The sequence below is a fragment of the Cibotium barometz genome, chromosome 22, assembly GCF_041138505.1.
Source record: "Cibotium barometz isolate CiBa-2024 chromosome 22, ASM4113850v1, whole genome shotgun sequence".
NCBI classification, from domain to species: Eukaryota; Viridiplantae; Streptophyta; class Polypodiopsida; order Cyatheales; family Cibotiaceae; genus Cibotium; species Cibotium barometz.
In genome coordinates, this window is record NC_141067.1 from 30173952 (window position 1) to 30201547 (window position 27596).

At 47.8% G+C, this 27596-nt stretch overlaps 1 pseudogene across 1 annotated transcript in view; it reads left to right on the plus strand.

Moving 5' to 3' along the window:
- Nucleotides 1-24344, plus strand: part of LOC147626527 (arginase 1, mitochondrial-like) — a 39911-nt pseudogene extending 15567 nt beyond the window's left edge. Inside the window, exons 5-6 of the transcript XR_015268630.1 lie at nucleotides 23036-23118; nucleotides 24102-24344. The product of XR_015268630.1 is annotated as an arginase 1, mitochondrial-like (transcript). The remainder of the gene's footprint in view (nucleotides 1-23035; nucleotides 23119-24101) is intronic.
- Nucleotides 24345-27596: the final 3252 nt, after the last annotated feature.

The window sequence follows — 27596 nt, forward strand, 5'->3', positions numbered from 1 at the left end:
TCATTTTTCAAAGACAATGATTTGAAAACCCTTCCCAGGCTCATCATGAAAATCGAGACTATTATGGTCATTATAACCCAGGAATAAGGGAGAAAAGTTCCTTCCACTAGAGTTCTTAAGCACTTCCAAGCTGTTACCTACCATTAAAGAGAAAAAATATAGTCAATGCAGCACATGCCTAGTTAAGATGAATGTGGTAATGACCAATTTCTACTACAGAGCTCAGCAAGAAACTCATAGAATTAGTATCCTTGACTAATAAACCCCAAATCTTTCCAAAAGAAAGAATCATATAAGTCAAGTACCAAGCAATTGCAACTGGATTAACACAACTCACAATCCCCATTATTACACACACCATGCAAGTGATACCAAAAAATAACCAAATATATTGGAGAAAATACACCTGTGGAACACTGCATATCCTCTGAGTAGCAAAAATTGCATGTCCAGAAACAATCTTCAATACTATGATATCATTGTTCCCAAGTTACTCCCCCATCTCCTTGCACCTAGCAATGCAAAAATACAAAGAAAATACCATATCTGCACATACTAACCATTCAAGCAATTAGCTTACAACCTCCAAGAAACATAATGTACCTAAAATTAAAAACAAACAAACACAAAAAACCAATCCACATGCAAACCAAAACAAATAACAAAAACACACAACAAATCACACAAACAAAACAATTGTTTCTTTTTAAAGTTTTTTTTTTTGAAATAAATAACAAGAAAAACAAAACTAATTGACATCATGGGACTCAGAAAAAAACGGTGCGAAAACTCACAGGCACATTCACTACACCAAAAGGCAAAAGTTGAGGTGTCACCCCATGGCCCTCTGTCTCGTTTAAAAGTACAGCTCTCGAAACAAAACTACTCTCTCTAGGTATAAGTATCCGATACAAGCCATGAGGAAGGCCAAAGCCCAAGCCGTCATCCTTATCCTCCTCATCAAGATAGTCTACCACAACATCTTTAGGATGAAAAGAATCATCCGAAGAATCATTGGACGCATCGGTTAAGGTGTCCATACCTGAACCAAAAATCTCTAGCGCAATAACGGCCAAAGATTGGGCCATGCGACCAAAGTCGCTCTCGGCAATTGGAAGAGATTTCCCGGCAGCCAACCATCGAAACAACCATTCCAACTCATCAACCCAATCAGGGTCTACAACTAATACTAAAATACCATCCCACCCAAACCAAACCACATAAGGATGAAGAAAATAAAACAAAGCATTGAGAGAAAACTCCATACCACCTGTATGAAAGAAAATCGAATCGATCGCACCAAAACCTGATAAACCCACCAATCCCATCAAAACAACACAAAATAATAAAGAGCAAAACTCATGTGAAAAATATACAATGAACCAACTTGACCCACGTAATTACCAACTTAAACAAAATAATGTTTCACCCTAAGACCATTAACACGAAAAGGAGCTATTACAGCATCAGGGTCTTGGACAATCAAAGAACCATTATTAAAGGCCTCTAGCACCTTGAAAGGGCCTAACCACCTCATTTGTAATTTGCCAGGAAACTTATAATATCGATTGTCATAGACTAAAACCTGATCATTCTTTTGAAACTCCCTCACCTTAATGTGACGATCGTGCCAAGCCTTTCGTCTATGTTGCATCGCCTCAACATTTTGCAGAGCCGTTAAACGTATCTCATCCAACCTCACCAAGGTCAGTAATCGAGCCTCTAAAGATTCCTTCTCACCTAGTCTAGATTCCAAGGCAACGCGTAATGTGGGTATTTCCTTCTCTATTGGGAAAATTGCTTCTGTACCATACACTAGAGTGAAAGGTGTATTTTGAGTCGTAACCTTAAATGTAGTACGGTATGCCCACAAAGCCTCAAACACTCGCTCATCCCAATCGCGTCGATTTTCCGATACTGTCTTGGTTAAAATCGTTCCCAGTATTCGATTGGTCACCTCCACTTGACCATTAGCTCGAGGATAATATGGAGTGGATTTTCGATGCTTGATTTTGTAAAGTTCCGTTAATTCCGTAATAGTCTCATTTAAAAAATGAGAACCACGATCACTCACCAACTCCAACGGACAACCAAAATGAGTAATGCAGTTTAACCAGATTCTAATGGCATCTTCCAATCAGCAAGCAATTATACATGCAAATGCGTCACACCAAAATCATAACAATCACGCCACAATATGCAATGATTTATGTCTTAATGCAGCTAAGATGACCCATGCAGATCCCAAATAGTCCCCAAAAGTTACAAATTTGTGCCAAATCCAAGGGTCTACATTCCTCCCCCACTTAAATGTGAAGTCGTCCTCAACGAACAAACACTGGCACTGATCACTGATCATGACTTATTAGAACTTAACCATCTGGATGAGAGTAGTGGCCCATGGACGTACTCTCAATCAAGAGGTCAAGAACTAAAAAGACATACAGAACAATCATGGAAAGCTTAAACCGCCGCTGCTCCTCTGCATCGCTGCAGCACCTCAGCGTGTTTTTAAAAAATACTCTCCCCTTCTCAATTGCGAACGTCCTCGTGAGCACCTGAAAAACAAAAACACTTCCATAGTAAAAATGCTCAGGATAAACCACAAAAATACACCAAAATATCACAAATCTCAAGCCCATAAGGGATAAGTCACCAAGCATCAAATAAAAGTAATCTCAGTACTCTAAACCAACACCTCGCATAATAGCAACCACTTCCTCAGTTGGAAAGGTCAACAAATCAAAAATTGTGAGCTAGACCAGTCATAACCCTCAATAGGAAAGGTAAGGTCAACCATTAATGTGACCATAGTCAACTTGCTAAGTCTAGATAATTATGTTATTGCTGTTTAATCGCGAGAGCTATCAATGCTGGACTCAGGTCTGAAAAGAGGCTATTTCCCAAAAAACGCCCAATTCCAAATATGATAAAGGCAATCACTCTAGTGATGGTCATCGCCTGATTTTATTCCCAAGTACAACATACATACATATACCACATCACAATGGCGACCATCCTAAGATAGAACAGGCATCGACCCTGGTTCCTCATTATCCACAAGGCCTTCTCCAGGAATCTACCAGTCTACCCTAGGCATGGCTATCCCGCACCAACCCAAGGCATCGGCTCGGGGCCCTAGCAAAGCTAGAGGGACTCCCCCCACCTACCAAAGACCAGTACGGCGATAGACCCACAACACAACATGCAATTTTTTTTAAATATTTTATTAGTTTTTTTCTTTTTTTTCCTTTCTTTTTTTTTTTTCCATTTCTTTTGGATTTGTCTTTTCGTGAGTTTTTTTTTTTGGTATTTTCCGGTCACGATGTGTCTTTCCTTTTTTTTTTCTTTTGTTTTTTTTTTTCTGACATACATAAAGAACTGGCAAACCAAACATTCCCCTTCCCAAGCTCATCACACAGTGAAACATTCCTTTAGAATACCAGAAATCAGGTGTTAAAGAGGATTAAGCCCACTAGAAAGACCAGACACTTGCCTATACAAGCTACATCCATCGGATTAAGAGCATAACCACAACTATCAAGCATTAGAAAGCACTATGTTCACATTAAAAGAGGATCTCCACCGTACCCAATGTAGTCAATATCTAGCTAGGTCACAACTTATGATTGGTAAACCGAACCAAAAGAGGAGGTGGAGTCAAGACTATAGCAGGTCGTAGCCTAGAGTGCAGAAATCACCCTATTTAATAACCAATGACTTAATCACTTCTCTCAATAACAAGCATGAATTGACCAATTTTTTTTTGAATTAAATCATGTGAACATTGGAAAGGAAACACCTGTTTATTTGCCTTCATTGGTTTCTCATCAAGCAAGCTTCAATAGCCATCAACACATATCCTCAGCAGCTACAAGCAAAACACCAGCTCTCTGAAGTCCTGAATATTCCTGCAAAATAGGTAAGACCACACCCTTCCCTAACATAGGGTATTTCCTCTCACACTTGATTGGGAACTCTTACAAGCTAACTGTCGAAGAAGACTCTTCACTATGCAGCATCGATCACACAACCTCTCCTTTCTTAACCTCTCCGTTCTTAGGGCTCTTAGCTTATATATCCATCAACTCTCAACTTCACTTCTGCACTCTTCACGTCGCTTGCTCCATCTACTTATCAATTCACTCCTACAAACTTCTCCTCCTCACCACTCCTCACGCTCCAACTAGTAACAACTCCCCATATCTTCTTCATTTCTCAGTCAAACATATAAATTGGAAAAATCAACCTCGACACTTAGTCTTTCAAAAGCTCCCACTCTTTATGAAAGAGAAATCACACATCTCGCTTACAAGCACCACCATAAGGACTACCCCCAACAAAGAATTAGCATATATCTCCTTCCTCTCTCATGATCTCCAACAAACTCCATCTCTCCATCGATGTCATGTTTTTTTTTTTTTTAATTTTGTTTGTTTTTTTAGTTTTTTTTTTCTTCATGGATTGCAGGCATCTACATGCTACAGTCACCTACTTCTGTTGCAAAGAGCTTCAGTGTCCTAGACATAGACCATGCCTCTACCACAAGCATCTATATGTCATCCAACCACCTACTCTCAAACAAACGCTACAGTTCCCTACACATGGGTCATGCCCGCTCCACTTCACACATTTTTTCACTTGTTATGGCTTACAAGCATCTATACATCTTTCAGACACCTAATCTTTAGTAAAAACCCTCAGCATCCTACACATAGACCATGTCCTTTTGACAAACATATGTAATTCAGACAAGAGCTCACTAAAACAACTACAGTGTCCTAAATGTCGACCATGCCCTAACCACTATGCACATTATATCTCTAACGATGCACAGCTTTTAGTTTCACGGCTCTCTTCTCTCCACATGATCTAGCAATATGGCCTTCTATACCACACTGCCTACACTTCGGTCGATATTTTGACTTCAAAATCCTCTCTTCATTCCTTCTGGATACCTCTTCACATTCTAGGGCAGATGGACTCTCCTTTCTTACACTCTCAATACTATCAGGTCTATTGCTCACTTCTCTCCATTGTTCACCCCAAGAATCACTATTGGCTTTGGGCACTACACTTACGTTCTTCTTTACACATGATTTAGCAATGTGGCCAAGATCACCACAACGCCTACACCTAGGTTGACTTTTAGGCTTAGCATCACCCTCTTGATCAACTCTGAATTCTTTGCTATCTTCTGAGGAGAATTGAATCCCAACATCCACACTAGCATGCCTTTTAATCACTTTACTTCCATGCTTATGGCAACAATTCATATGGGCTATTGATACACATATCTCACCCTCCGCTTGCCTCTCACGACTATAGGAACCTAGGTCTCTTGATGCAATTGTTTTATACTTGTCAAGCTCCTCTCTCAAGGCTCTAACATATGCACTCATCACGGTCATTTGGTCCCTGTGGTAGCTACGGTCACGCTCAAGCATTTTACACATTTCACTTATCTCATCTTTTAGCTGTGGCACCTCTTGCAATAGATAACCACTCACTAGACTGGCTAGCTCTCTAGTTTACCTCACCGTCAAATGGGCTTGTTCTTTCTCTATCTTCATTAAGGACATCTTACCAAGGTATTCTCTTATCTCCTTGTCAGGATCAAATGTTGATTGGCTAGAACCATCTTACCAAGTTATTCTCTAATCTCCTTGTCAGGATCAAATGTTGATTGGCTAGAACCATCTTCCATAAAATCGCTCTCGTGCCGTTCCTCCATAGTCATTTCGGTTCTCTCTCAAGTGGCCACAATCTCTTCACTCAAGAACACCATATAGTCTCTAGGTAAAGTTTGCTCTGAGGCCACTAGTACTAGGTCACTCATCAACCCAACCTCATCTAAGATCCATCAATGGAAGTACTCTCATAACAAGTCCCTAGACTCATAGTCCTCTGACATCTAGACCAGAGTTGGAAGCATGCAAAATATATTCATTGGGATTACCCATAGCCTATCAAAGACTAGCTCCCTCCCGGCGAACGCACCAAAAAATGACTCGCCTCCAAGCTAAGCGTCCAACAACTATCACGGCCCCTCCAACTATGCTTCTGCATCCTAACTCACTTCCAAATACACTCAATTGCCCACACAAATGTAGCTTAAAACTACCCCAAACACAGTGCTGCACAGCCTCGCGTAGTCCAACAATCAAACCTTAATCTCTCAGTCACCCAGATTCTCTCTCTCTCTCTCTCTCTCAGGGACTATGACATGTCTAAGTCGTTTCGATTGTGCTGCGTTGTGGTTCCTTTTAATCACACTGCCTCTCTAACACTTCTGACACAATTTTCCACACACCACTGCTACTTAACTCACTCTCACACAAAACTCATGAAAATCTGAACTTTTATTGATCCAATTCTCTCCCTCTTTCCTTTGAAAGCCACTAACATGCACAATCACACACATTCTTTGCAATCAACCATTATGCCAACAAATCAAACTCTCTCTCTCTCTATCACTAGCAATGAATAAACAGGCAGCAAAGAGCACCTCTCACCAATCAATTGATAAGCTACTCTCTTTACTTCTCTGTTCACATACACTCTCTCTCACATATTATCATGCAACCACTTTCAAAATAACCACGCTTCGTTTTTTATGTGTGTATGTTTACTTTTGCAACGATTTTAAATGTTTTTATAAGTCAATTTAACAGATTCAAGCGCACTAACCAACTGCAATTGGCTTTGCTGCTAGTCCGTCTTCTTCTACGCTCTTTTCTCGCTTCTTCTCAGGCTCACTTGTTCGTTCTCCTTCTCTCCTATCTTCCTCTTCTCATGCGCCTGCAGGCCTCCCCCATCGCGGGTCTTCTCCCCCTCTTCACACTGCTCCCTTCTCTCCTCTGCCGGCTGGTGCATCCGGGTGGCGCCCCCACCTCTTCTCCTTCCTGCTCATCCTCCTCCATCCGCAGTGCTCGCCATGCATTCGGTTCCTCTTCTCCCTTGGCGCCTTCCCCCCCCCCCCCCCCCCCCCCCCCCCCCCCCCCCCCCCGTGTTGCTCTCGAGTCTCTGCTGGCTCCTTCTCAACCAACCCATACCTTTTCAAATCCCCCTTTATTTTAATTAGAACTTTATTTATGCATGGCCCCCCTAAGCGCATGACTCCAAACCACCGACAAGCCAATGCGCATGGCGCTTGACGCTTCGCCGTTTGTGAGGTTTGGCACCTAACAAGCCAACGTTCCCTAGCGCTCGTCAATGGCTCTCCATACACATGAGTGCCAACCTTAGGCGGCCAGCATATCCGCTGGCTTTTGGCCTTAGCCTCATGACTACGACACTCTTCACTTCCAGTAGGTGGCCCGCCCGGCTACCCCAAGCACAAGGTCTCGACCCCCTTTGTATTGTGCAGGCAGCCAACACCTGGCCATGGCGACTTCGCCTTCCTCCTGCACACGGGCTCTGTCCATCCATAGTTGGCCCGACTTCATGCTGATGCGCAGGCTCAACACGGGCTTGGCTCCCACCTCGCTATGGCAACACCTCCTCCATGTGGTGCGGCCATTTCCTCTTCGTGGGGTTTGGCATCTCCCTCGCCAACCTTTGTAGGCACTTCATGCCAGCTACCACATGGAGAATGGCTCCATCATGTAGCCGGCTCCTTCGTGTTGCATAGGTGCTGCTCCTCCATGTCCTTCGTGGGGTCTCTCCATGCACATCGGCCACGCGCAGACGACTAGCCCAATCCGTCGGGCTTGGCCTACGCGCAACAGCCAGCCCTCCTCCTTCTACGTGCAGGCAGCCAACCCGCCTTCTCCATGCGCAAGGGTTCGGCCTCCGCTGTGTTACACTGGCAGCCCAGGCGCAAGGCCCATGGACCGGCCTCCCTTACGTGCTCTCAACACCCGCCATCGCTGGCCATCGTCGCCGTTGACCACAGAGGCCTCCGTCGCCTCTTGCGTGTGCCCCCTCCTTGTGATGCGCAGGCGGCCAACTTCCATACAAGACGCACACACCCATACTCTCTCTTTATGTACAGAATTAACAAACAAACGAACGTGCAGGCTTACCTCCTCCTCCTCCTCCTTGTGTTCTTCACGCCAGCCAGAGAAAGAAGCGCTTCCTCTCTCTCTCTCTTCTATTTTATTCTCTCAAGAGGGTACCAACGGGTGCTAAAACTACCCACCCCTCCATTTTTTATTTGAACCTTTTCATTTCTAAGCACATTAAGGTCTCCAAACTTACGTTCCCACCTAACTATACTTCGTTCTCTTCCCCTCGATCTCTCTCTTCTCTCTACCCACTTACATACAACCTCCTCTTTATGTACAAAATAATATTAATCGTCACCATTCCCATGCAATGTGCTTACACCAATGGACAACATCGACCATCATGATGCATGCAAATACCATGACATTCCACACACACATGCTTTCAAATACCATGAAAATGCACCTAAAATAACCACAATTGACCCTATTTAAACCCTAAAAATTGCTAAAAATGACTTCGATCCAGGGGTCATCATGAGCAGTGTGATGTCTCTGTGACTCAGAAGCTGTATGGTTCATTGATCGGGTTGATGGACACCAGATTGGACGAGAGCTTCCTGATGAGGTGGTTGAGCTCATGGTTGCGGATGTCTCTTTGGGAGGCAGGATTGCGTTTCCTGTGGTTTCTGCGGCATGCGAAGGATCATAGACTCTTTTACACAGGAGGGGGATTGTTGGATGGAGTCCGACTCCATGGTTGGAGTGACTCAGTTTGGGGAGGAGATTCGGACACGAGGGGGTCTACTTATGACCTAGGAGCAGTTTTTTGGAGCAAGAGGAGGTTACATTGCAGGTTTGGGCTTCCACTGGAGGAACCCATGGTCATCCAGAGGCACGTTGTTCGTGAACAGATCATTGCTGATGACATCTTGTGGAGTTCTGTTCGACGGAGGACAGTACGGTGGACCTCTTCACGAAGTCGCTCTCTCAGGATTTGCTCAGGCGGCACCCCAGCTCCCAGTGGTTGGTTACACAGCCAGGAGCTGAAAGGGAGTGTTAGAAGTCATCTCCTGTCGAGTTTTATACACCAGGGCCTTTGTTGTGGGTGTGCCCGCCCTTATGAGGTGTTTTCCCATTTTTCCCCACTCTCTGCATTTTTCCCCTATTTTTCCCATTTTTTCTGAGGCTTGGGAGGGCTGCCAGAGGGTGCCAAGGGCAGTACAGTGCTGGCCGACTGGGTGTTTGATCAGTCGTGGGCACCAGTTTGTTGGCCGACTGCAGTTATGCAGTCGTGGGACCTCTTTTTTTTTCTTCTTTTTTTTCTTTTTTCCCGAGAAAAGATCCTTTCATTAGTTATATAAAAACGCCCGTAGGGCTACAAAAAATCTCTCCTGCCCATAAGAGAAACAGAGCAGTGAATACAACATGGCAGCCCGGGAGACTCTCCCTAGGTGTTGCAAAATACAAGCATCAGTACAGAGGACTGAGAGGCTAAATCATACAATAGGGGAGGGGAAGAGCCAAACAGGTGGCCTGTAGTGCCAACGGGGGGATCCCGTGTGTAAGGTGTAGAAGGGGCCACAACGCCAAGTGGTGTGAAAGTCCTGGCGCCGCAAGATCGCCTCATCCGAGTCTCCCCGGATGCGGTCGTACTGTCCTCGCAGGGTGTGGATCAACTCCTGCCAAATCCCCCGTACAATCTCTGCGGGTGGCTCCAATCTCCCCTCAAAGGCCGTAAAGCACCGGGCCCTCCAGGTGAACCAGATGGTGAGGCTGCTGAGGAGCTCCCATCGTAAATCCTGCTCCTGTGTCCAGCTGGCGGACGAGAAATCCGGTGCCGGAACCAGGCGAGGCTGGCCCCTAATAAATCTGATGGCCTGACTGCCCTGCTCCATCTCATAGCCCATAGCAGGCCCTGACGAAGTCGACCAAGCAGCGGCACCCCACGTAAACATACCCTCTGGAGAGAGGGGATCCAGAATACGCAGCATCCGCAGCCAAATCTACTGCGCCTGAGGGCAATCCCAAGGGCAGTGTCTCTGTGTCTCCATAGGGTGGCCGCATCGGACGCAGGCCGCCGGAAGACCGCTGTAAACAAGCCAAGTGCCAATTGCTGAGCCCTTGTGGGCGACCAGCCACTGAAAAGTCGAGATCCTGCGGGCCTGTCGACTAGCCCAGAGCTGAGCCCAAAAATCCTCCAGGAACTCCTGTGAGAGTCCCTGTAGCCGCCAATGCCCCGTTGCCGCTGGAGAGACCGTCCTCCTCGCCGTCAAAATATGTCGCCCCAGCCGAACAGTATACTGGAAAAAGGTAATCTCTGTGGCCTCAAGGGATGCATAAGGATCATGCCACTCGTACTCCCCGGGGTCCCACTGTAGCCGGGCCAAGGGGCGCGCTGCATATGCCCATATGCGCCAATCCGGGAGCACATCAGCAGGATCGGGGTCTATATGCCACTTCCGAGAAGTGGCGGCCACTACCCGAATCCTCTGAAAGGTGCACTCTGCAACCAAAGGCGACTCCACCTCCACTCGCTGGAGTCTGCCCTCATCCTGAATCTCATAGTAGAGGCAACTGCCATCCTCAGTGCAAGCTCTGACAGCAATTAGGATCTCCAACTGTGTAAAGGCCCCCATCCATGGGGTCACTGGCTCGAGAGGCGTGAACCACTCCTCTGTGAGTGCCTCCTGAATATCATCTCTCATAATCAACCCCCCTCTGAAGTGACTCAGCCTCTCCACCTGGATCTCCTCTGGGAGACTGCAGAAGGCCTGCCAGTCTCCAAAACTACGAGCTGGGCCTGCCGCTAAAGGCCCCCAGGCTAAACGAGGCCGAGAACCCAGCATATGACCGTGCTCTGTGCGAACCGCTGGGCTCCAGATGAGCGGCTGTCTGGCCCGCTCCTCAACACAAGAAAGAGGTCGCTGAGAGAGCCCCGGTCTCAGCAGCTCCCAAGCTCTCAGGATACTCAAAGCAAATCTGTCCTCCCATCCTCTACTGAGGCCTGTCCTCCTCATCTCTATGAAGATTCAGCGAATCTCTGGTGCCCAAGTGCCCCCTGCCGGGGGCGCCCGAGCCTGCAGCCGCTGCAAGAGCTCTTTCCAAGGCTCAGCGCCTGGAAGCAACCCCCGAACAATAAGCTTCCCCAATAAGGCTCTGCTCTGATCGACTGGATCTATAATTCCCAAACCTCCCTGAGCCAGCGGAAGTGTAATAACTGCCCATGCAACCTTTGCCCGAGCTGGCTGACCGTCCCGCCCAGACCACAGAAAGTTCCTCATCAGCCTCTGTACCTGGCTGATGCAAGAGCTCGAGAAGATCCAGCAAGACGTAATGTACCACATGGTTGCTAACAGCACCTGATTTGCCACGACCACCCTCCCAGCCAAGGATAGTCGAGCTGTACTCCAATACAAAAGCTTCTTCCGAATGCTCAGAAGAAGCGGGGCAATCTGCTGCTTAGGTGACAAATCTAGGCCAATCTGGCATCCCAAATACCGCACTGTTGTGCCTGGAGGAATCCATCTAAAACCGGGGTTCGGGCTCCATGCCGGAGTGGGAGCACTACTGATCCAAAAGGCCACTGTCTTGCGCCAATTGATCAATGCTCCCGAAGCTGCACTAAAAACCTGGAGCGACTGCTCTGCCCGAAGAAGATTGGCCTCTTGGCCATGCAAAAATAAGCCCGTGTCGTCTGCAAACTCAGCATCAAGTAGGTCCTCCCCCCGGACTGGGAGCTGAAGTCCTCTCAAACCAACCTCCTCTGCCGTCAAATACATGCTCATAGCCTCCGCAAAGAAGAGAAAAAGAAAGGGGGCGAGGGGACACCCCTGACGGACTGATCTGGTCAGCTCAAAACTCGGCCCCCGTCCTCCTGCAATCAGCACCTGGCTGCGAGCTGTGGAATATAGAGCCGCCACCCCTCTGATCCATCCTGGCTCAAAGCCCAGGCGAAGCATAGTGCCCTCTAAGAAACCCCAATCAACTCTATCGTATGCCTTCTCAAAATCGAGAAGCATCACGACCAAGTCCTCGCCAAGAAATCTAGCTCTGGTCGTCGCCTCCTAGAAAGTAAAGATGTTGTCAAGGATACTGCGCTCCTTGACAAATCCTGTCTGAGTAGCATGAATCAACTCCCCCAGGAAGGGCTGGATCCTCAAACTCAAGGCCTTTGCTAAGACCTTGTAGACAGTATTGAGGATCGTAATAGGCCTCCGATGCCGAATATCATCTGATACTCCCTCCCCCTTGGGGATAAGATAGATCAAGCCCTCTGAAAAGCTCTGCGGCATCACCCCAGTGCCCAAAACATGCTGACAGCCCCTGCGGAGGCCTGGCCCCAAAAGGTCCCAATAGCGCATAAAAAAGGCCGGTGTCAATCCGTCCTCCCCTGGGCAACTATGTCGCGGCAGGAGCCTCAAGGCCTCGGCAAGCTCAATCTCTGAAAGAGGTGCACCAAGAACTGAACGCATGCGATCTGTGACCCTCCTCTGCACATGGGCCCACACAGTCTGTCTGCAAGCATCTCTGTCCTCAGTGGCTGGCTCCTGCTGAAAGCAGGTCTCTATAAAATGCAGTGGCAATGGCTCTGATCTCCCTGGGCTAAGTAGCTACCGAACCATCCGGTCTACCAAGCTGACGGACTCCTGCCCGAGCATGGTGGGGTCCAGTGATCTCAAAAAACTCACCAGTCACTCTATCACCAAGTTGCGTCCACTGAGAGGCCTGACGACGATAGTAAAACTCATGTCTCTGCTCCTCTGCCTCTCTAACCTCCTGGCGTGCCTGGCTCAGCTGGGACGCCAACCACTCACATGCCGGCTGCTGCTCCTGGAGGCGCTGTAACGAGGCTAGGCTGCGTCTCAGCCGATGCTCCCTCTCGCGAATCTCTCCCAGCTGTGTCAAAGCTGCAGCGTGCAGAAAAGAGCTAAGCTCGATGAGTCCCTGGGCACACTGGCCTGCTGCATCCTGGTCAGAGCACTGACTATCATGCCAGATCCTCTCAATGTCCTCAGCGAGACTGGGATCTGTAAGTACCCTCTCTGGGATCCTCAACTGCAAGGTGGGCTCCCGTGTCCTCTCCTCCCATGTCAGGATAACTGGCGCATGATCTGAAAATGAGGTGCCAGCGAGAATGCCGACGGAGCCCCCTCGCTCCCCTAACCAGTCGCCCACATAAAAGCGATCAATCCGTGATAGATTAGTCCCTCCCTGTCGGCGATCCGACCGAGAGAAACTCAGACTGTCCTGAGAACGGGAGAAGGCCCCATGCTGCCATGCATCAGTGATCCTCAGTGTCATGCAAAACCGGTCCCAAGCTGCAAGCTCCGTGCCGTGCACTGTAACATGACTGCCTCCTGAAAAGATGCAGGGGGGAAGAGAGCTTGAGCTCTTGCAAGCACACACACACACTCACAAAACCCTAATAGAGAACACACAAGGTGAGAGGCTGAAAATCTTCTTCTCCTCTACTCAACACTCAACACACCATATACAAGATAAGAGTACACTAATATGAAAGGTACTCAACCAATACATACACGGGTTCTCTATAGTGTGAACCCGACTAAATGAGCTGGCGCTATAACTATGCCAGTCTCTAGAATGGCTGTCACACAGCCTGTCATCCCACTGGCCGCATATCACCCAAGATCTCACCAATCATGCCAGTGGTGTAAGTGTGGGGCCTATCCCCCAGGCGGGTCATCAGTGGCCACCGCCTCACTAGACGAGCTCGATATCTCAACAGTCCCCCTCGAGCTCAACTCCATCTCATGTACACCAAGCGAAGCCCTGAATCTGCGGAGCTTCTCTGTACCCAATGCTTTGGTGAAGATGTCAGCTACCTGATCCTCTGTGCTGACATAAACAAGGTCAAGGTCTCCTGCCAAGACCTTCTCTCTGACGAAGTGGTAGTGGACCTCTATGTGCTTCGTACGAGCATGAAAGACTGGGTTCCTGGCCAACTGTATACTGCTAATGTTGTCACAGAAAATGACAACTTGTCTATCCACCGATAGACCCAAATCTGCAAGTAGCTTCCTCAACCAAGCTACCTCACATGCTGCCATAGCAGCTCCTCTGTACTCGGCCTCTGTACTCGATAGAGCAACCGTAGGCTGCTTCTTGCTGCTCCAAGTCACAGCAGCACTCCCCAAAGAAAACATGAATCCACTGGTAGATCTTCTGTCTGAGATACTACCAGCCCAATCAGCATCTGTGTACCCATGTACACATATCTCTGTCCCAGTCTCATAGAATAGTCCACAATGCAGAGTAGACCTCACATACCTCAGTATGCGTCTCACTGCATCCAAATGCGGTTTCCGTGGAACCTGCATAAACTGACTCACCAACCCAACAGCATAGCTCAAATCTGGTCTGGTGATCGTCATGTAGATCAAACTTCCTACTATGCTCCTGTACATAGTAGGATCCTCCAAGATCTCTCCTGAATCTGCACTCAACTTGCCATTCTGATCTAATGGCACAGAAATAGGCTTACAGCCTTTCATACCATACTTGGACAACATGTCCAAGCCATACTGTCTCTGCAGTAATCCAATACCATGTGGTGACCTAATCACCTCAATGCCCAAGAAATATCTGAGCTCCCCCAGATCCTTCATCTCAAACTTCTGTCTTAGCAAGATCTTTACATCAAAGATCTCTGCATCATGGTCCCCCGTAATGATCAAGTCATCTACATAGATGACAACAAGCACAACTCCTCTATCACCATGTCTCACATACAATGAGAAATCTGCATTGGCTACATGAAAGCCAATAGTGACAAGATATTCAGAAATCTTGTCAGACCATGCTCTTGGTGCTTGTTTTAAGCCATACAAGGCTTTCTTCAACCTGCAAACATGCTCGGGGTGACCCACATCCTCATAACCAGGTGGCTGCAACATATACACCTCTTCTTGCAAATCCCCATGCAAGAATGCATTCTTTACATCCATCTGATGTAAAGACCATTGCTTTGACGCAGCCACTGCTATCACAACTCTCACCGTTGCCATCTTGGCAACTGGGCTGAAAGTTTCCTCATAATCAATGCCATATGTCTGCGCATATCCTTTGGCTACCAATCTAGCCTTGTACCTGTTTATGCTCCCATCACTGTTATGTTTAACTTTGTACACCCACTTGCATCCAATGGCTTTCTTGCCTTCAGGCAATTGCACTAAATCCCAAGTTTCATTTCCATATAGTGCATCCATCTCCTCATCCATGGCTTTCTCCCAATTCACATTTCCAACAGCCTCATCAATGCATGTGGGTTCAACAACCTGCACAACCTTTGCCATATATGCATAGTGATGTGCCACATAACCATCATATGTAAATCTCTGCACAGGGTTCTTCACTCTCCCTGATCTTCGCAGCTTTTCATTCATGGCTTCCATAGCCTTCTTTACACCAGGTGTTCTCATAGCTGGGATCCCAACCTCCTCATCAAGGCTCATGTCTGAGCCACTAGACTCTCCATCAACATGAGAATGCCCTGCATAAATGTCAGGCATACCAAGGGGCTCAACCACTTTCTCTTTTCCTTTACGTGATGTACTAATCACATTTGCAGGGCTGGTATTATGACGCAGCCTGCCACTCCATGGTCTATCAACAGACCCACTAGATGAGGACTCTCCTGGTCCACTCAAGGACTGTGATTGCTGACCTGCATTCTGTGCAACCACACTTCCACTCACATCAGCCCCAACAGCTTCTTTTTCAACAGCATACCAGCTGCTCATCTCATCAAAGACAACATCCCTGCTTACCCTCAACTCACGTGTAGCAGGGTTATAACACCTGTATCCCTTTTGCTCAAGGGAATATCCAATAAACACACATTTTTCAGCTTTCGGATCCAGCTTAGTTCTCAGCTCATCTGGCACATGCACGTATGCAATGCATCCAAAAACTTTCAGATGAGACAAATCTGGTTTTCTGCCAGTAAACCTCTCCTCTGGAGTTACATCATGTATGGCTGCAGTTGGAGTCCTGTTCATGATGTATACTGCTGTAGAAACAGCCTCAGCCCAATAGCAATGCGGCATATTCTTCTCTTCCATCAATGCTCGCGCAATCTCAGCAATGTGCCTGTTTTTCCGCTCAGCAACTCCATTTTGCTGCGGAGTATATCTGCATGTGAACTGTCTCCGAATACCATTCTTCTTCAAAAATTCAGAGAACTCATTGGAGAAGTATTCTCCCCCTCCATCTGACCTTAGGCACTTGACATATTTTCCTGTTTGCTTTTCAACCAAAACTCTGAAATTCTGAAAGTGAGTGAAAACCTCACTCTTCTCCTTCATGAAATATACCCACACTTTTCTTGTGTGGTCATCAATGAAAGTGACATAGTACCTGCAGCCTCCCATAGACACGGTCTTCGTAGGACCCCATACATCTGAATGCACAACATCTAGTGCATTTCTGCTCACATACCTGTTACGTGGAAACACATGCTTTGTTTGCTTCCCAAATTGGCATGCTTCACATATTTTCTGCATACCTTCCACTTTAAATTTTGGCAGCCCTGTCACAATTCCTTTTGTCTGCATAGACTTCAATCTTTGCACATTTACATGTCCAATTCTTTTATGCCATATGTCTGTGTCTGCGACAACTCCTGAACCATTTGCAAACATCGCAGCACTCATTTCAGGCATGTCTACATCCAACGTAAACATTCTGCCCACTCTGTTGCCTTTTGCAACCAACCTGCACTTGTCTTTGAAATCTTCAACATAACACCCATCAGGGTTAAACCGAACCTACAAACCCTGCTCAATCATCTGGCCAACTGAAACCAGATTCTTTGTTATGTTCGGTACATGAAGTACATCTGCAAGGTACTTCACTTTGCCATCCTGCATAGATAATGGCACATCTCCAACGTGGGCAATTGGATGAGCCGTGTCATCCCCTGTTTCCACAAAACCTGGTCTTTCCGGGTTTTTCATCTCCTTGAACCACTCCCCATGACTCGTCATGTGGTTCGAAGCGCCTGAGTCCACATACCATACATTATCTTTTTGTGCTGCATCAACATTTTCAGACATGGCATTCACAACATGCTGCATAACAAACAACCTTTCATTATCCTCATTATTTCTGCTTGAGGATGCATAGTTGTTTTGCTGCACTTTCCCATTTTGCATGTCAGCCTGCTTCTTATAACATTCTGACTGCACATGTCCTGGCTTACCACAATAGTAGCATTCACGTGCATCATTGTACTGCCTTTGCCAATTTCCACGGCCTCTTTGACTCCCCCTGCCTCTGAATTTGCCTCTTCCACCTGCGTGTTGTTGTTGTTGTTGATTTTGGGACTGTTGTTGTTGCTGCTGCTGCTGGCCATAATTCTGATTACCTGTTCGGCCACCTCCTTGACCGCGTCCACGGCCTCCTCTACCTCGTCCTCTTCCTGAACTCGTGTAGAAGGCCTGTTGCTCTGAACTGTTTTTGCTTTGTGAAGACTGTTGGTCTTCACCCAAGCTCTTCTCTTCGATAATCAGCATAGACACCAAATCTGTAAAGTTGGGAATGTTTTCCCGAGTCTGGATAGACGTCTTAAACGCCTTGTATTGTGGCCCGAGACCACGTAGACAGACTTCCACCTTGTCATCATCATCTACTGATACACCAATAGATGCAAGGGATTCCACAATGCCCTTTATCTTCAACGCATAGTCATTCACAGACATGCTCTTTTTCTCGACAGTATGAAGTTCATTCTTCAACTGTATCTTACGTGCCTTGGTATTTGTTTCATAAAGCTTTACCAAGGTGTCCCACGCCTCCTTGGGGGACTTGGCATCCTGAATGTGCCCAATCATGGTGTCCTGTATACTAATGGAAAGCCAATACATTACTTTCCTGGCTCCTTGGTTCCAGTCTTTAAACTCTTTCACATCTGCAGCAGTCGGATTTATATCCGGTATCTCCGGTGCCTCTTCATGCTCACCTTCAATGTAGTCCCAATAGCCTTTTCCCATCAGGAAATTAGTCAGCCTGAACCTCCAAGCATGGAAGTTGTTCTTGTCCAGCTTCTCAGCCACAATCTGTGTTATACCATCATTAGACATCTTGCCAAACACACAATTTTACCAGAAACTGCACTCTGGTTTTTCTGCACAAATGCTGTATTTTCTGCACAGCGGTACTGTAGTACTCTCAAATGTCACAACCAGTGACTTCAATGCACATACATACACCCAATGGCAACTGTAGACCTCTTTGCAGCACCCACAGTGTCTGCACAGTCAATCTGTCTTCCTGCAGTACTTGAAACAGAGTTCTGCAGAGAATCGATGACTTACCTGCAGTGCTCGAAATCGCCTGGTTTCTGAAAAACGGAGGTCCAGACGCGCCCGAAACGCGTTTTTGGCCTGAAAATTTCAGTCCGTAGGACTATTGCTTCACTCCCGCGAAGAAAGCTCCTCAATCGGAGATCGTTTGCCGGTGCCTCCCGTAGAGCTCCCGACAAGGGTGTAGTCACCAACACAAATAGGGAAGAGTAGTTGCAGCTCTTACCCTCGTACCGCTTCCTGTGGTTCTCTTGCTTGCAGCTCAGCCCTTAGCACGAACCAGGCTCTGATACCATGAAAAGATGCAGGGGGGAAGAGAGCTTGAGCTCTTGCAAGCACACACACACACTCACAAAACCCTAATAGAGAACACACAAGGTGAGAGGCTGAAAATCTTCTTCTCCTCTACTCAACACTCAACACACCATATATAAGATAAGAGTACACTAATATGAAAGGTACTCAACCAATACATACACGGGTTCTCTATAGTGTGAACCCGACTAAATGAGCTGGCGCTATAACTATGCCAGTCTCTAGAATGGCTGTCACACAGCCTGTCATCCCACTGGCCGCATATCACCCAAGATCTCACCAATCATGCCAGTGGTGTAAGTGTGGGGCCTATCCCCCAGGCGGGTCATCAGTGGCCACCGCCTCACTAGACGAGCTCGATATCTCAACACCTCCCACCCTATCGGCCGGGTCCTCAAGCATGTTGAAGTCTCCCCCGACACACCAATGTGCGGCCTTTGGCAGTGCATCCGTAACCTGGGTCCAGAACTCTGCTCTGGCACTAGCATGATTAGGCGCATAGACGTTGAGCACGCCCAATAGCTCATCATGCATCCTCAGAATGACATACTGTGCTCTACCAGGCACAATGATCCCTCGATCCACAATGGCCTGCCGCCATACATCTGCAATGACCATGCAAACTCCTCCCTGTCCACCCCAAGGACCAAACCCTGCAGACCAAAAGGTATCCCATCTACCAGGCATCACCGAACCATATCTCCGGATCCTGCTCTCACCCAAGTGGTGCTCCTGCATCATCAAAATATCAATGCTGCCACCAACCAGGCATCTCTGAAGCTCCTGCCTCAAGCAACCTCGATAGCGTATAAAATGTGCTCCGCCCAGGCCCTGTACATTCCATGAGATGATCCTCATGGATGACCTGCTGAGGTAGATGCTGTCTCAGCCGTGCGGCGGGCCTTCGCAAGCGGCTTGGATGGAGAGTAGTCCCCATCCGAGCGGCTGCGAATCTGCCCACCCGGTGTACTGCAAGAATCCCGGATCAGGCGCCAGTGGCTGTGTCCCATGGCGACTGCCTCCCGCTCTGACAGAGCAACCTCGTGTATACATACATATCCAGGGTCGCGTGCTAAGTCTGCCACTATACGCACGACCAAATGACGAATCCCTGAGGCATCCACACTCCCGGGATCCAAGAAAAAATGAGCCAACTCCCAGAGCCGGCCTATCACATCTGTCACCTCCAGGTCGCTCACATGATGAGAAAACTCAACTGCCTGAGTCTTCAAAGTGCTAAGAGCGAGCTCTAGAGTCCACTCCCGGTCGCAAGGGCCACAGAGAGGGAACGAGAAGGCCACTGCTGAATCAAGTGCCTCCTCCCTGCGGGCCGGAGGTATCACTACATGAACTCGGATGGGTGCTGGCTCATGGGGGCCCTCTGCTCCAAAAAGCCGAGTGAAGGCGTAACCGAAAGCCTTCGATCGCTGTCCAACACTGAGGCGACTCAGCCGACTGCGGATAGATGATATCCGTGAAGCCCGAATCGGCATGGTAGGTCTCCTCTGTGGTGCTCGAGCAAGGTCGGTGCTCAGCGCCCTCCGGACTGCGGGCGAGCGAACCCAGTGAGGCTGAGACTGTGGCTGCTGCTGCAGCGGTCTCTGTGCGTGCTGCTGTGACTGTCTCCCTCGGCGGCGCCCCTGTCCAGGCTGCCACTCCGAGGTCTCTGTGGCCTGAGCAGGTGTCCCGGAGGCAGCCTGCCGTGCCGCATCTGTGTGGGCGGGCCATTAGGGGCCTGCTCTGCTGTGGTGAGGGTCGAGGTCTCCTGCGAGGGCAGGCCTTGGCCAGATGGCCGACTTGCCTGCATATGAAGCACTGGTTCGGGAGCCCCGAGAACTCCACTCTCTGATCAATCCATCCCCCCCCTATCCTAGGTAGCTGAATGACCTTAGGAAGGGAGATGTCAGACACCAAAACTCTGACGGAGGGTAGCCCAGCTGCTCTGGCCACCACTGAAGCTGCTGTGGGGCCAGTCTCGAGTACCGAGCCCACCAATGCTCCTAGCCGAGAGAGAAGCGGAAGATACTCCTGGCGGAGTCCAGGGAAGCAAACTGTAATGTGAAAAAGGCGCTCTCCCTGCTCAGTCGCTGCTGGATCAAAGCCATGCTGCCAAGGTCTGAAGAAAGCCCGAGCACCCCTGATGTCAAGGGGACTCATGGCAAGGACCTTGGCCACACTCTGGGCGGTCTCGAACTCGATCTGATAATGTCCCCGGCCCAGAAGCTGTACGTCTAGGATCTTGCCCACATCTGCAAGAAGGCGGGCCTGGAAAAGATCCCGGATCTCCCCTCTGCTGGGGCGAGTGCCAACTATACGGCAAATGGTGGAATGGGCCTGAAGGCGTTCCACCTCTGTGGTGAGGCTCGCTTCCTCTTCCGGCGAAAGAGAAAGCCTGATGGGGGTGTCCTCGGGGGCGGGCGATGAGTCCCTCTGAGGCGAGGCGGGAGGAATCTCCATCAGAGTCTGAATCTCAGGCGTAGGCGAGGCGAAAGCGGAAATCCTGCAAGAAACGGGCTGCACACAGAGAGGCGGAAGACCGGAGGAAAAAGGAAAAGCAAAACCCCCTGGGGGGCGGAAGCCAGCACGAAAAGGGAGGGGGGGGGGATGGCGAAGGAGAAGCCCGGGGGGGGGGGCGGCAGCTGCGCGAAAGAGGGGCGGGGAGGAGAATGCTGCCGGAGGGGGGGGTCGGGGCGTTGCAGAGGTGAGGTGGGCGTGAAGAAGGGGATGGGGCGAGAAGGCGATGAGGCGAGGAGGGAGGGGGCGATAGGGCGAGGAGGGTGCGCAGCAGCGAGGGAGGGGGGGCGCAGCAGCGAAGCAGGCAAAGGGGGCAAGAAAGAAGGGCGGCGGGCAGAGCAACGAGGGAGGGGGGCGCAGGAACTACAGCAGGCGGGGGGGGCAAGAGCAAGCGCAATGGCGGGGGGCGCTGGTGTGTAGGACGCACAAGCAGGGACGGGGCGCAGCTTCAGCCAGTCGTGGGACCTCTTTCCTCAATTGTGGGCACTTTAGTGCTGGCCGACTGCCCTTCCAGGGAGGTATATATAGGTCCTCAGCCCCCATACCTCATTTGTATCATTCCTCGGGATCTTCTTGTGTATATAGAGCAGAGTTACACGCCTACATCTCTCTCTCTCTTGTGCTGTTTTTCTGCCTGCGTTTTTGCTCGTGTTCCCAGATTTGGTCATCATCTCCGCTGCGTATTCTGACATATGGGACCAAAAGACATGACCTCACAATCATTACAATCCACTTCGGGGTGCACTTAGGCGCAAGTGCACATAAGCGCGAACATTGAAAATAAAAATAAAAAGCTAAGGGTCAACTACCATGTGTAATATGAATGCTTGTGGTACGTAGGAGAGAGCTAGCTAGTGGGGTTTAGGCTTCCGGAAGTCTTCAATTATTGCTCTTTCTTCGCGGTAGACACTCTTCAGCTTTTTCTTGCTTGAGGTTGGTCTCTTTCGTATTCATGTGCCTTGACTGCTATTGTAACCTTGGCATTCTTGAGGGCTTGGTATTGAAGTTGTAGGGCATCCATGTCCTTCTTATGAGTGTGGGCTAGCTCCTCTTGGGTGGCTTTGGCTGTCACAAGATCATTTTGAAGCCGATGGACTTCATGTGTAGCTTGTTTGAGCTCTGCTCTTTGCTTGGCATTCTTCTCATGGGCGGCCTAAAGTAGTTTTTAGGAATGACTTAGTTTCTGAATCTCATCCCATATGTATGTATCTCCACTCTTGAGCTCTTATTGTTGCCAAAGGATGTGGTGCTTGGAGTGACATGGTTGATAAGCTCGACCCACCGGTGAGTGTCAACATCGAAAGTACTAAGGGGAGCTACAAAATCTTGGACTAGATCTGGTGGAAAGAGATGGTTCATGAGAGGTCAATCTATAACATTCTTGAGGGTGTCATGGAGGTGGGTATGGGATGCTTCCACGGGTAGAAGGCCGACCAAAGCGGATGTGTTAGATGTTGGAACAATGTAGGAATCGGTGATTGATTTGCGAAGGGCAATTTTGATTTGCCCAACACCATACATCATCCCATGTTTAGATACCCTTTTTGTGCAATTCATGGACATGTTTGTATAAGTTTTTAAAGATATTATTTCCCATTGCCATGGACCAACAATGTTGTCAATTAGAGGTATTGATGTCATGGGTGGAGGTTTTGGAGAGGCTAGGGTTCATATTTGTGAAGAGAATGGGGACTCTGGTTCCTTTCTAGTCCTGCACAAGATTGATCCGTGGCCTACTTCACAACAACACTTTTCTCAGAAATACGTCAATAAATAGCAACTGCATATGTGCTAGAAAGATAGCTTTATTAAGGAGCTTGCATAAAGACTTTCTCTCTCTCTCTCTCTCTCTCTCTCTCTCTCTCTCTCTCTCTCGCTCTCACTCAATCCCTCTTCACTTTCTCACAAGCTTTTCCCTTGTCCTCTCAGGGCCTCTCTCACACAAATCAAGGAGCTAGGCATGTGCTTACCACGTTGACATCCGGAAAGAGTACATTAGTAGCCAATAAAAGGTGCAAGACCTGCATGTGTACAGTCCCAAGATAGAATGCACAACACCATCATTGCAAAATGCTATGGAAGAGAGTCAATATAACGTGTGCATGAGTAGTCAATATATGTGAAAGTTAAGAAAATATATCTCTATTCATACACATACGCTCCCTTTTCGTTCATAAAAGAAGATAAGTATGAAAACCCCAAGTGGTTTAACAAATTATTAGGACACTCTGTGTTAGCACCGGTTTTACACACACATACACATGATGCAGGTACATAAAAGAAGATAAGCATGTAAATTGCACAAGAGGTCATTTTTCGGACTAAATCGTTAGGATGAAAACAAATCTTGCTCTCTCTTTCATAGACGCATACCTGCTCTCACCGCTCCCTCTCTCTCTAAATGTATGCAAGTGCTGTAGATTCACTAATATGCTCCATCCACTTAAATTACACATGTTATGTATTATCATTACATATGAGTCTAGGAATTGCTATGACAACAAGGACAACAAAGGTGACATGGACAAAAGTGACAAGGCAGGGGCATGATAGATGAGATACACTAGGATAGAAAGACATGGACGCATGTGGACACACCAACATAACATCTCAGCGTGAAAGAAAGATGCCGACCTATAGTCGGTATCATAACTGTGACACGGGGAGGCATGAGATACACTTGGATAGAAAGACATGGACGAATGTGGACACACCAACATAACATCTCAGCGTGAAAGAAAGATGCCGACCTATAGTCGGTACCATAACTGTGACAGGGGGAGGCATGAGACATGCGGACCATAGAAACAACAGTTGAGCGTGTATGGACCACCTCTAGATGTTAAACCGAAAAGGAGATTGAACTTTCCCAGTGTCGCCATACAGGGCCAAAAAAACCTCCAGTGTGTTTGCTCGACCCCAACAGCATCAATTTACTCCACTTCTCAAAGATGTATGCATCCGCACTTCAATATCGTCGTTTTCTTCTTTGTAGGGAGAAGCAATCGGAGCTGTGCAGCAAAACCTTGACGTTAGAGATGTCGGCTCTGGCGATAGGGGCGATGAGGGCAGGAGAGATTGGTACCCTGGTAAAGGTAGCGGCGGAGCAGGGCGTGGGCACAGGGGCTAGGGCGGCTGAGAGGTGCACGAGCCGGCGAAGCAAGGGTGACGATAGTCGGCGGGAGGCGATAGTTGCGCGGAATGATTGAACGAGCCAGGGGGGAGGTCTAAGAGGCAAGGGCGGGGATTTCTGATTTTTGATTTTCATATAATGTGTACCTTCTAGTAATAGAATGGAAAAAACGAGGGAGAAGCTCGCTGTATTTTTAAAAAAAATTCCAAAAATAATTTTTAAACAAAAAGAGAGTAAAAAAGAAAAAGAAAAATGGGGGATTTGTTGTTGTTTTTTTTAAATAAATAAATATAAAGGAAAAATAAGAGGTAGGTTTTTTTTTATTTTTTGTTTTTCCAATAAAGGAAAGGTAGGATTATATATATATATATATATATATATATATATATATATATATATATATATGTATTTTTATTTTTGAGAGAGAGAGAGACGAGTCTGTGCACGTGCGGGTGCAAGGAAAATGTGTGGACATATGTGTAAATGTAAAAATGGGAATGTGTGGTTGAAAATTTGTGTGCACGTACATGCAAGTGGTATGTGCACGTGGGTATGCGAGCAATGGTGCATGAAAGTATGCGGAAGTGGGAATCGCATGCGTGTACATGCAAGTAGGTGGGTGTGCATGGCAAATGTGTAAATGTGCACGCATGGGATGCATATGGGGGAGTGGTGCACGTGTGTGCGCATGTGCGTGTGCATGAGCGAATTGAAAAGAGCGTGCTATTTGTTGGTGTGCGATGATGAGCAGAGGTGGGTGCATGCGCATGTGCATGTGCAAATAGTAAATGTGTGAGTGAATGAATGTGCACGCACATGGGGGTGTAGGTGTGTGCACGTGTGAAGAGGGGTGTACATGTGTGCATCAGTAAACTGTGGGTACACGTGCGAGGGGTAAACGAGGTGTTTACGGGTGCAAGGTGTGAAAATGTACATTTGAGGTGTGTGTGCATGAGCGAATACAGGGGAGAATACACACGAGTGCAAGGTGTGAAAATGTACATTTGAGGTGTGTGCATGAGTGAATATAGGGGAGAATACGCACACATTGGGTGCGGGGCGTGTGAATGAATGTGCACGTATACAAACAGGTGTGTGCAGTGCATGGGTGAATGTGCACGCGCGATGTGCAAATGTACACGTGCGGGTGTAAGCGTATAGGGTGCACATGCAAAGTAAGTAAATGGGCATCAGTGTGGTGTAAATGGGAGTGCGATGCACATAGGGGAGTGGTGCACGTGCACGTGCATGCGCATGTGCACATAGGGGAGTGTTGCACATGCGCATGCACGTGCACGTGCATGCGCATGTGCAACACGAGCGGATGTAAAAAGGGGGTGCGATGTGTTGGTGCACGACGAAAAGAGCTAGGTGCATGCACGTGTGCACGTGCCAATGAGTGTGAATGTGTGAGTGAATGAATGTACACGCGTGGGGGATGTAGGTGCGTGCACGTGCGAAGGTGGGTGCACGTGTGTGCACGAGTGACTTTGGGTACGTGTGCAGGGTGAGAAGGTGGGTGCACATGTTGCACAATTGGCTGTGGGTACATGTGCTTGTGCATGGGTTTGTGCACATGCACAAATGTAGGTGCATGAATGTTTGTGCGTACATGTATGCGAAAAATGGGTGTGTGCATGTGCGAGCAGATGGGGTGCATGTCGAGTGAATGAATGTGCGTGCACGTGGTGCAAATGTGCATGTTTTCAGGTGTTGATGACGTTTCTTCTTATGTTTTTGGGATTTTGAGTTTTTTATCATTCCTGATGAAGGTAGTGATTGTACACTTGAGCAAGGGGCTATGTTACATATATACACATGAGCTTAGGGTTTGTGGGCTTACCATGCGCATGCTTAGCGAGCGAGGGTGGAGAACCGTTTGCCCATCCATAATGAAAGCTTGGATGCCACTGCAGTTAGCTTGGCTGGTGCGTTTACCTAAACTCTGGCCTTCTAATTGCGAGTTGATGTCATGGTGAGGCATGCGGGAGTGTCGTGGGATTGTGGAGATCCCTCTAGGACTTGGGGCACAGTGGAACACTTGGCACCCTGGGTGGCACATCAAAATTCAAAACTATCTGGGATGCAATCATTGCACAGGAGCTTGGTAGAAAAACCAAGGCTTCTTCTGTCTGCTTCGTTGGCGGTGGGCACACACATCGGGGGTGCTGCCCCACTACTCTTCATTCCTGCTTGGACTTTGGGGATGGTGTTGGAGATAGGACATGGGGTCTTCACTCCCACTTGGATTCAATGTTTGAGGGTGTGTTTGCGAGGATCAAAGGAATGATTTTCTTCAATTTTGGAACCCAAATGTGAGGGTTTCCTTCATAGAATCCTTCTAACAGGGTAGAGAATGTTCCATCATTCTCTCTTCCTAGGGGGGAAACTCCATACGCATAATTCTATCACTCGTCTAGAGCTCTATGTTTGTAATGAAGGCTTCTTCTTCATCTTGAAACATGTCTTCATTCTCGGGCTTATCATGGTCTAATTGCCCAAATGATCTTGTGACTATATTCTTCGCGTTACTTGTTAAGATCTTCTAGATTATTATCTTTAGAGTTTTCAATTTTATATCTCTAAGTAAAGAAATAGTCATCTCCTACTTGAACATGTGTGACAAGTTTCTCTCTTATTAAGGTGTAAACTTGTATGTGTGTTATTTTATGTGAATCCAAGTCTAACCAATCGACTCAAAAGGTGCATCAGCTTACACATATTGTGAAAAGAAGTATGAAACTTCCTTGAGATTAGTATGATACTTCTCCAAGTTGCTTAATCTTTTGTTGCGCCCTGCAACGCATATGTGGCAGAAAGCTGTTGGAATTAGGGTTGCAGGAAAGCACACAAAGCTTGGAGAAGAAGAAGCAAGAATGCACACAACACAAAGTGTATTAGATTGTGTCAATGTACAAAAGATAAGTTAGCCCTAGAGTGATGGACGTATATACAAGCCGGGGGAAAAAACCTCCTAAAGAGGGAAAAAGTGCCCCGGCGGTCCTAAGTGTGTTCACACACATCACTGCCTATATATATATGGCAACAAATCCCCCCTGGGAGTGATGGTGTGAACGAGAGCTGGCACTCATGTATAGGGGAGTGCCATGCCCGAAGTAGATCAGTCCACAAAGGGGAGCAAGCCCAAAGCTTTGCGGAAAGCTTCGAACTTCTCACGAGGAAGCGCCTTTGTGAAAAGATCGGCGAGGTTGTCCTGTGTTGGCACATAGGCCAAGCTGATCTTCTCTCCTGCTGAGAGTCTCTCCCTGACATAGTGATAATGCACCTCAATGTGCTTTGTGCGAGCATGAAAAACTGGGTTTCTCGCAACTGCCAATGCACTCTGACTGTCAGTGA